Genomic DNA, 8,758 nt, shown 5'->3' with positions numbered 1-8,758 from the left:
TCAAGGTGGTTCTGACCAACGGCGTGGCGGGTGTTGGAAAAACCTTCTCAGTGCAGAAGTTCATCTGGACTGGGCAGAGGGCTTGGAGAACCAACATGTCAGTGTGTGGTTCTGCTTTCATTCAGGGAGCTGAAACCTGATCAGAGATGAGCAGTACAGTCTTCTGGAGCTGCTCCATGTTTTCCATCCAACATTACAGAAGGTCACAGACGAGGAAGAGCTGCTGAAGTGTCACTGAAGGAAAACTATTTGTCGTCCTCCATCCAGCAACACCTGAAACACCTGAGTGGAAGCTCCTCCCTACACTGTGTTTGAAGCAAAGCACAAAGGAGACACCTGCTGGAGCAGCTGGAGTCCTACAGACACTCAGCCTCTTCACTACACAAACACCTCCTACAACATCCACTCTTTCCACTCTGACTGCTGTGTTTGTGGAAACACTCCAACACACACCGCTTCACATACCAACATAGAAATGTGTGTGAAAAAGAGCTGAGCTGATATTAAACATGAGGATTTATTCAAAAATACAGAGTCAGGAACAACATCTAGACACACATTACCTCTCAGCAGCAGAAGAACGGCCTTTAAAGTTTACAACAATACTCTTCGACACGTTGCTCTTTAAGGAAACACAGCTGGGTTCAGGTCCAGGTTCTGGATTAGTTTCAGGGTTATGTCCAGCTGAGCCTGGTACGCCCCACAGCTCTGGGCTTTAAAACAACACACACAGAGGTATGAGTGTGAATAATGATGGAGCAGTGATGTGAGTGCTGAGCTGTGACATGGAGAAGAGTCATGGACAGTTAGAGATGGTCATCTCACCTCTGAGCTTTGGTCTGGCTCTCATGTTCCCCACACAGAGTGCTTTTAGAGGGAGGGACTCCCTCCTCTCTGTCCTCACACTGATCCATGCTGCTGAAAATGTCCAGATGAACAGAATCAACTCTTTGGGGATTTACTGGATGATTGAGCATCAAGACACTTTTTAATATTTTACTAATTTCTGAAGCTTTTTACCAACTTTGTTCAAATTGGTCTGCTGTCATTTTATTGTTGACAAAAAGAGATTTTGAGTGTTGACGTTTCCATGTGGGACTGTTGCTGCAACACCTGGGCCCTATTTCAGGAAGCCGGTTTAGAAAACTCAGAGTGAAAAACGATACTCAGGGTTGAGTAACCCCGAACTGTCCAACTCGGAATATTCGGTTTCAGAAAGGCTGATAACAAGTAGTTCAGTCAACGTGGAGTTGCTTTAACCCCAAATTAAGCGCGCGCACGAGGATACATAAAGCCCTGATTAGTGGAGCACAGATTAAGCGAGTAACCATGGAGACGGAGGGAAAGAAGGCGCGGTCAATGTATTTCACAGCGCTTGAGGCCGAAATTCTGATGGCAGCATATGCCGATAACATGCAAATTCCGCGGAAAAAAGTAACACAGCCTCAGCTGCAAAAGAAAGGGAGCATGCATGGCAAAACATAGCCGACAGAGTCAATGCGTGAGTGTTAATTTAAACATTGATCTAGGGATTTCCACCCATTTAACACGTTATTTTATTATATTTTATTTTTTATTTTATACATTTTATTTTGTGATGTGATGTGAGCACAAGTGCAACCCAACAGGCCCCAAACGTTCCTGGCAGCAAGTAAAAATGAAATATAAAAATATAGTCCAAACAGGTAAGGTGTAATTGTATTATGAGCCATAGTGCTTGGTCTGTTTGTCCCATGTAAATCAATTGCAGTTAGAGGCTACATTAATTTTCTTTCTGTAAGCACTTATTGAAATTATCTGAGCACATTACAAGTACATATTTGCTTACTCTGTATGCTCAAATGTGACCCGTTATAGCCACTAGAAAAAAAGCGGAGGCCCGAAAAACAGGTGGGGGTCCTCCACCACCACCACTCACAGAGGCTGAGCAGTTGGCTTCCACATTTGTGATAATGTTGGCAGCATCACATATGATCTTCACAGTGCAGAGAACACAAATTAGCATCCATTACTATAATGAAATAATTTGTTAGTTTGAAATGCTACAGGGAACTATGTACCTGCACATTAATGCTGTGGAAAGACTTCCTGTTCACATAGTCTCCTTCATTTACTGAAGGAGACTATGATTGGAATGTGAGTGCCATCTGTACAGCCAATCACGCCTGGGAACCGTGAGAATAAATGTAAAACTTAAGTAGTAGTTCAAGTATCACCACATCATGAATTAAGTTTTGGTCATCCTGATACCTGCAATTTTGTGGCATCCCTCTTTGATAAATCTTGTGGGTCTGTGACCGGGGAACACCACAAACGAGTACAGGAGACGTTTCAGTGCAACTGTACCATTCCTGACTGCCCGACAGACGGTAGCCTTGGAAACGTGCTCAGCGTCACCAATATTATACAGAAAGCTCCCGTTTGCAAAAAACCGAAGTGCAATACAAATAATATGTACAGAACTGAGAGCATGTCCGCGGTGTGTCACATGAGCAATATTAGGCCTGAGGATGTTATTCAAATAAATTATAGATTGTGCTGAAAAACGGTAACGTTCACACAGGAAATCATCAGGAAATGATCAAATGTCCAAACGCGCTCTAATCACTCTCTCCCGGCGGAGAGCTCTGCGGAGAATTTGGGCTTCAACATCTACTGGCTCTTCAAGGAAGGGGCACGCCATGTCTGACACTTCCTACAGTCAGCTTTCTGACAAAGAGGCGGAGAAAGTCAGGGTTAGTTGAAGTAAACCTGCTAGGGGGCAGGTTAGCTTCACGGAGTGTGTCGTCATAGTGACTCACTCAGAATTAATCTAAACTCGCTTTGTGAAACTGAAAACCCAGAGTTTTCGTTAACTCAGGGTATACTTACTCAGAGTTTGCACTAAACCGGCTTCCTGAAATAGGGCCCAGGCAGAGCTCTTTGAGTTTCTCGTGCATGAGGGAGAGAACTGGACAAAACTCATACTGGAGACATACAAACACAGATGTGTTTGTATGTCTCCAGTATGAGTTTTGTGTGGGGGTCAAGATGTGACCCCATAAACAACTTCCCTAAACCTGCAGTCCAGCTATTGTTGGGATTTAAATATATATTCTTAATTCTTATTTTCTCATTATATTGTTTTATTTATTTTAATATGAGAGGCCTTCAGAAACTGAGCTCAGAGGAGACAAGACTAGGTTAAGGCATAAAACAATAAAAGAAGATATGACCTCTCTCATGATCCCAAGTTGTGTGTGCATGCCAGAGCACTCTGGAAGGCACACAGAGTCTTTACAGACTACTAAGGATCAAACCTCTATCATCATGCAATCGATTATAAAACTCTAAGCATATATGAGTAAATATTTCTAAGCATAAATGACAATCAACAATATTAACCTTACAATTGGCATCAGGGATTTACTTTTAGGCAATAGGGCAGTTTTACTTGCTGCTCAGCAAAACCATATTTATGTTACAGTTTTTTCAGCTAAGAACAGCTTAAAGACTCTCAGCTTTTATACTCAAGCCCCTGTAAATAGTTGGACAAAAAAATATTTTTCTCAGAAGTGTTCATGTTCCTTTATTCACAGATTATTTCACAGATAGAGACTGAATAACATTTGTAACCCGGCACTTTGCAAAAACCAATGACTTTAAATAAGTATTGTATTATTTTAAAAGTCGGAATATAGTATAAATACTATGCCTAACCAGAAACTTGTGACTTTTATTTAAAAAATATTTTTAAAAATTGATCGTTTAAATGCATTTATCTTTAAATAGTTTTTGTCATTAACCAAAATGCAGTGAGTTTATTTTCGAAATGTAAAACCTGTCAAACCCGTTTATGGTGTGAACAAAGCGGACATTTTATGACGCAGTATTTTAAAGCAGAGTCAGACATGAGAATCTAGAAACTATCAACTACATGTAGGTAAAAGACTAACTTGAGACTTTTTTTTAGCTTGTGCTGTTTCCATGAATACAAAGACAAATTGTTAAAGGAGGAAACAAAGCAAACTTACAGTTTCTTCACACACCAACAAGCTCCGCTCCACACCTGGACACTAAACACGGACACACAGGTGAGCTTCTTCCGGGAAGGAGGCGGGACTCCACCTGAAGCTCACAGGTGGGAGGGGCTCAGCTCTGTGTGTGCTGATGTGTTAACTTTAAAAATATGCCGTCTGACTGCTCAGACTGAGTCAGAGTAAAGTTCACATGCTGACGTGTGGAGACATGAAACCTTGTTGTAGCTGCAGGTGTGAACACACTGATCCCAGATCAGCTCTGCTGTATTTGTAACATGAACATTTCTGCTGCAAAGCTTCAAATGTTCAGCATGTTTTTTTGTTTCCAGTCTATAGATCCAGTCACACTTTCTACCTTCAGCTGTGCAGCAGAGGCGGAGGCATACATTTGAAACCAACCGTCCAATCAGTGAGCAGCATCAACACCTGAGCTTCATTCAGACTCTGTTATTGAAGATGTTGTTGGTACAAAGTTCATCTGCTGCTCACATGAATCCTGTGATGAAAGCTTTGTTTCACTGAATGTTTCTTCAAAGCTCATTTCAACCTGTTGAAGTCATGAATGAAAGTGCAGACTGAGAGTGGATCACATGATGTTTAAGGTGTGTCATGTGACATGTTCAGTATTGTCACACATGTCTAGTTTGTCCCTGATATCATAACTGCTCAAACACTGATGATTATACACTCAACAAAAATATAAATGCAACACCTTTGTTACTGCTCCCATTCCCCATGGGATGGACGTAGAGACCTAAAATTCATTCCAGATACACAATATAACCATCCCTCCCAAACAGTGGTCACAAATCAGTCCAAATGTGTGGTAGTGGGAACATCTGCTATATTGAGATAATCCATCCCACCTCACAGGTGTGCCACAAATCAAATTCAAATTCAAATTTTATTTGTCACGTACACAGTCATACACAGTACGATATGCAGTGAAATGCTTGGACAACTGCTCGTGACCTAAAGAAAAAAAAAAGGAAAAGGCTATGAATAAGATAGGAAATAAATATGAAAAATTAAAAAGGGTAAATTTAACTAGGAAGGAATAAAATATAAATTAAGGTTAAAAATGAAATAACTGTACAACACAAATTAGAATGAAGGGTAAATTTAACTGGGAAAGAATAAGATAAAATATATAAATTAAAGTTGAAAATAAAATAACTGTACAACAAAATACACAATATAGAACTATATGTCATCCAGGGAAGGACGGATGTTGTTTTGCTGTGCTGTATTTTAATGTGAAGTGTACATATTTATTTTTTATACTGCATGCATTGGTTATATTTTTGTGCAGTGTTTTATTTAGTTTGCATGTTTTAGTTGCCGGCAAATTGTCCTGGAGAGACTCCGCCCTTTCCCCCGTTGTTACTAATTGGACACACCTGAGAGGGAAGGAAAGTAATTTACAGAGTGCTGAATGACACATAAGAGGGTTGGAGCTGGTGTTCACAGCAGGAGGAAGCGAGACGATCAGGGGACAGACGACCAGCGACTGGGAAGGGGAAACGATCAGCGGAGAAAAGGCAGATGACCAGCGACTAGAGACGCGTAGCGGCAGTCAGGTGGCAAGAGCGACAAGAGCCAGTTCGTGCACCGCGGGAGAGAACAGAAGCAGTGAGACCGCGGTGCCGATTGCAGTTTGAGGAAGCGGCGGGCGGAGTTGAGAGCTCTGCCCACCGGGGTAAGTCTTTGACTTATCCTTTTTTTTTTATAAAGTAAACTGTCAAAAGAATAGTGACTGCCGCTCCCTCCCTTTCTTCAGTGCACCAGGACGTGGAATGCGAGGAGGAAGGCGAGGACTCTGCTGGGTTTCCCTCTTTTATTACCACGCTGGATTTCTTAGTTTTTCTGTGACTTTTAGGCCGTGGTGGATTCCACTGGACTTTTAATGTTGTGTTTTATTGTGTTACTCCTTGGCCAAGGTTGTTTTAATTCATTTTACATTTTTAACTATTTAAATATAATAAATTATATTTTTAATCATACAGTTTTGTATCGTGTGGTCTTCCCTCGGCGGCTCCACTGCTCTGCCCGTTTTGAGGAAGGTTTCCTTCCTTTTAAAAACACAAAACACTGTGGAAATAAAAATCAGCCTTTCCGCTCCGTTTACATATATAAGAATGTATGAGAAATATAAATAAATAAATATATACACAATAACAGCAGCTGTACAAGTATTAACTGGAAATGAAGAATATAGTGACCAGTGTTGTGCAATCCACATTATGTCTTGTGCAGTGCAAATATGCTTTAAGTGATAACAATGTCCAGAAAGTCCAGTGTGTGTGTAAGAACTGTATGTGTGGGTCAGTACTGTGTGGTGGTGTGATTGAGAGACCGTATCGCCTGCGGGAAGAAGCTCCTCCTCAGTCTCTCTGTGTTGGTCTTCAGGGAGCGGAATCGCTTTCCTGACCTCAACAGAGAGAACAGTCTGTTGTTGGGATGGCTGAGGTCCTTCACGATCTTCCTGGCCTTGGTCCAGCACCGCCTGCTGTAGATTGAGTGCAGGTCAGGGAGCTCAGCTGATCGCACAACCCTCTGTAGAGCTCGTCTGTCCTGCATGGTGCTGTTTCCGAACCAGGTTAAGATGTTTCCCGTCAGGATGCTCTCTATGGTGCACGAGTAAAAGTTCCTGAGCACCTTGGAGGGCAGTTGGAAGTCTCTCAAGCGTCTGAGGTGGTAGAGATGCTGTCGGGCCTTTTTCACCACGGTGTTGATGTGACAGGACCATGACAGGTCCTGCGTGATGTGAACTCCGAGGTATTTGAAGCTGTCCACTCTCCCCACTGGGCACTCGTTGATGACGGGGGTCTGGTAGTTCCTCTCCTGCTTAGTGCTGAAGTCCACTATCAGCTCCTTTGTCTTACTGACGTTTAGAAGGAGGTTGTTCCTCTGGCACCAGTTCTCCAGATTCCTAATCTCCTTCAGGTAGGCCGTCTCGTTGTTATCAGAGATCAGGCCCACCACGACGGTGTCGTCAGCAAACTTGATGATGGTGGTGGAGCTGGTAGTGGCCACACAGTCATATGTGTACAGAGAGTACAGCAGGGGGCTCAGAACAGAGTGGTGGAGGCTGAGACATGTCCGCCCATCTATTTCTTATAACTCAGCAGTATAATGCATCATAAAACAATATCATTCATTCACAATAAATCAGCAGTCTAATGTAATGCAAATCAGTTTAACTAATGCAATAGTTTTACTGTTAGAGACAGAAAGGTTAAAACATTTTGGCAGAGGGCTAAAAGGGGCTAAAATTACCCAAAAAGAAATTCCATTTGACCAAAAACACTTAATTTTTAAAAAATTAAGTATATAGTTATGAATAATGAACAAATAATTAACAAACTGGGGTTTATAAATCGTGTAACACATCCTTATGGTAAGAAATTTTACCTTAATGCGTTACATGTGTTAGAAGTCAATGTATCTTTAACAATATACTCCTTATTTTATATCTCCTGATCCTTCACATGAACCTGTTGTTGATGTCAGAGAGTCAAACTCTGCTGAAGAGTGGGTTGTTTCCTGTTCAGCCACTGGTCGACCTGCTCCCACTGTAACACTCAGTGTCTCACAACAACACCTCAGCTTCTCACAGTACAACACTGTCAGTGTGTCCAACACCAACGCTACATTCACTGTCACCACTACAGCTGTGCTCTCAGGTTCACGTAAACACAGCACACAGGTGGGATGTGCAGCACGAGTGCTCTCTGCTCCTCACAGAGAGGTGATGGAGACGATTCCTGAGGTCCAGCAGACGTCAGATTATCAGTGATGGTGAGAAACTGAGATGCAATAACAATGCATTGTGGTAGTATGCATTTTCTCTTTGATCAATAATTGATGTATTCATTTTGATCCGTGTCACATTTTTCCTGCTTTTTCAAGTTTCCTCCTGGATCATTGTATTAGCTGCAGTATTGGTGATGATGGTCTTTGTCAGTGTTGCTGCTCTGCAGCTACTCTTTAAAGAAACAGACCAGATAACTTTCATTTTTCATTTCTTGTCATTTTTTTCTACACCAAAATCTATCCAATAATATCTGCATAACATTTTCTACTTGTGATTTAGTTATTAATTCTTTGCTTCATGATTCAATCGGTCTTTGTCTAGTATTAAATTTTATCTTTCCCATTTAATCCCACTGGCTTTAAAGTGTTTCACCAGATTTGTTAGGTGAAGCTGTGTGCAGGCAGGAATAGGACCCAAAGTGCAGACTCCGGAGACAGAATTTAAACAAAAAACAGCTATAATTCCCTCGAAGCACAGGCAGACGCAAGTGGTTTTCTGTCACTGATTTATTTGAAGACTTCTCTCCAAAGCCACCGTGAAAACTATACAGCATTAACAAAATAAAACTCAGCATAAGACACAGCAGTAAAAACACTGTACAACAAACACGATAAATAAATAAATACCTCGTTGGCTGCATGCTGCAAAAAGGGAATTAGCCGCCGTTCTTCTGAGGTTTCCTTTAACCGTTTAACCGTGTGTAGTCAAAGTCCACTTAACATGTCTTTCAATAAAAACCCATCTGTGATATTCTGGATTAGGCTCTTAAAAGGATCAGGACAGAAGGACGTGGATAGGTGCCTTTATTGAACAGCAGGACATCACACACTAACTTGTTGTTTCTTAGCGGTGCAGAAAAACTACCCTTTTCTGTTGTTATATATTGGTCAACCAAGAACTAGCCCTGTAACAGGCACTTCTG

At 41.6% G+C, this 8,758-nt stretch overlaps 1 long non-coding RNA gene across 1 annotated transcript; it reads right to left on the bottom strand.

Annotated features, from left to right (window-relative positions):
* Positions 1 to 590: 590 nt before the first annotated feature.
* LOC120715548 lies at positions 591 to 877 on the bottom strand. Its single transcript, XR_005691666.1, has 2 exons — positions 826 to 877; positions 591 to 713 (listed from the first exon to the last, which is right to left on the bottom strand). It is a non-coding gene; the product is annotated as an uncharacterized LOC120715548 (long non-coding RNA).
* Positions 878 to 8,758: the final 7,881 nt, after the last annotated feature.

This window comes from Simochromis diagramma, unplaced genomic scaffold (assembly GCF_900408965.1).
Source record: "Simochromis diagramma unplaced genomic scaffold, fSimDia1.1 OVJJ01000273.1, whole genome shotgun sequence".
In the NCBI taxonomy this organism is placed as follows: Eukaryota; Metazoa; Chordata; class Actinopteri; order Cichliformes; family Cichlidae; genus Simochromis; species Simochromis diagramma.
This window is presented reverse-complemented; position numbering and strand designations above follow the sequence as displayed.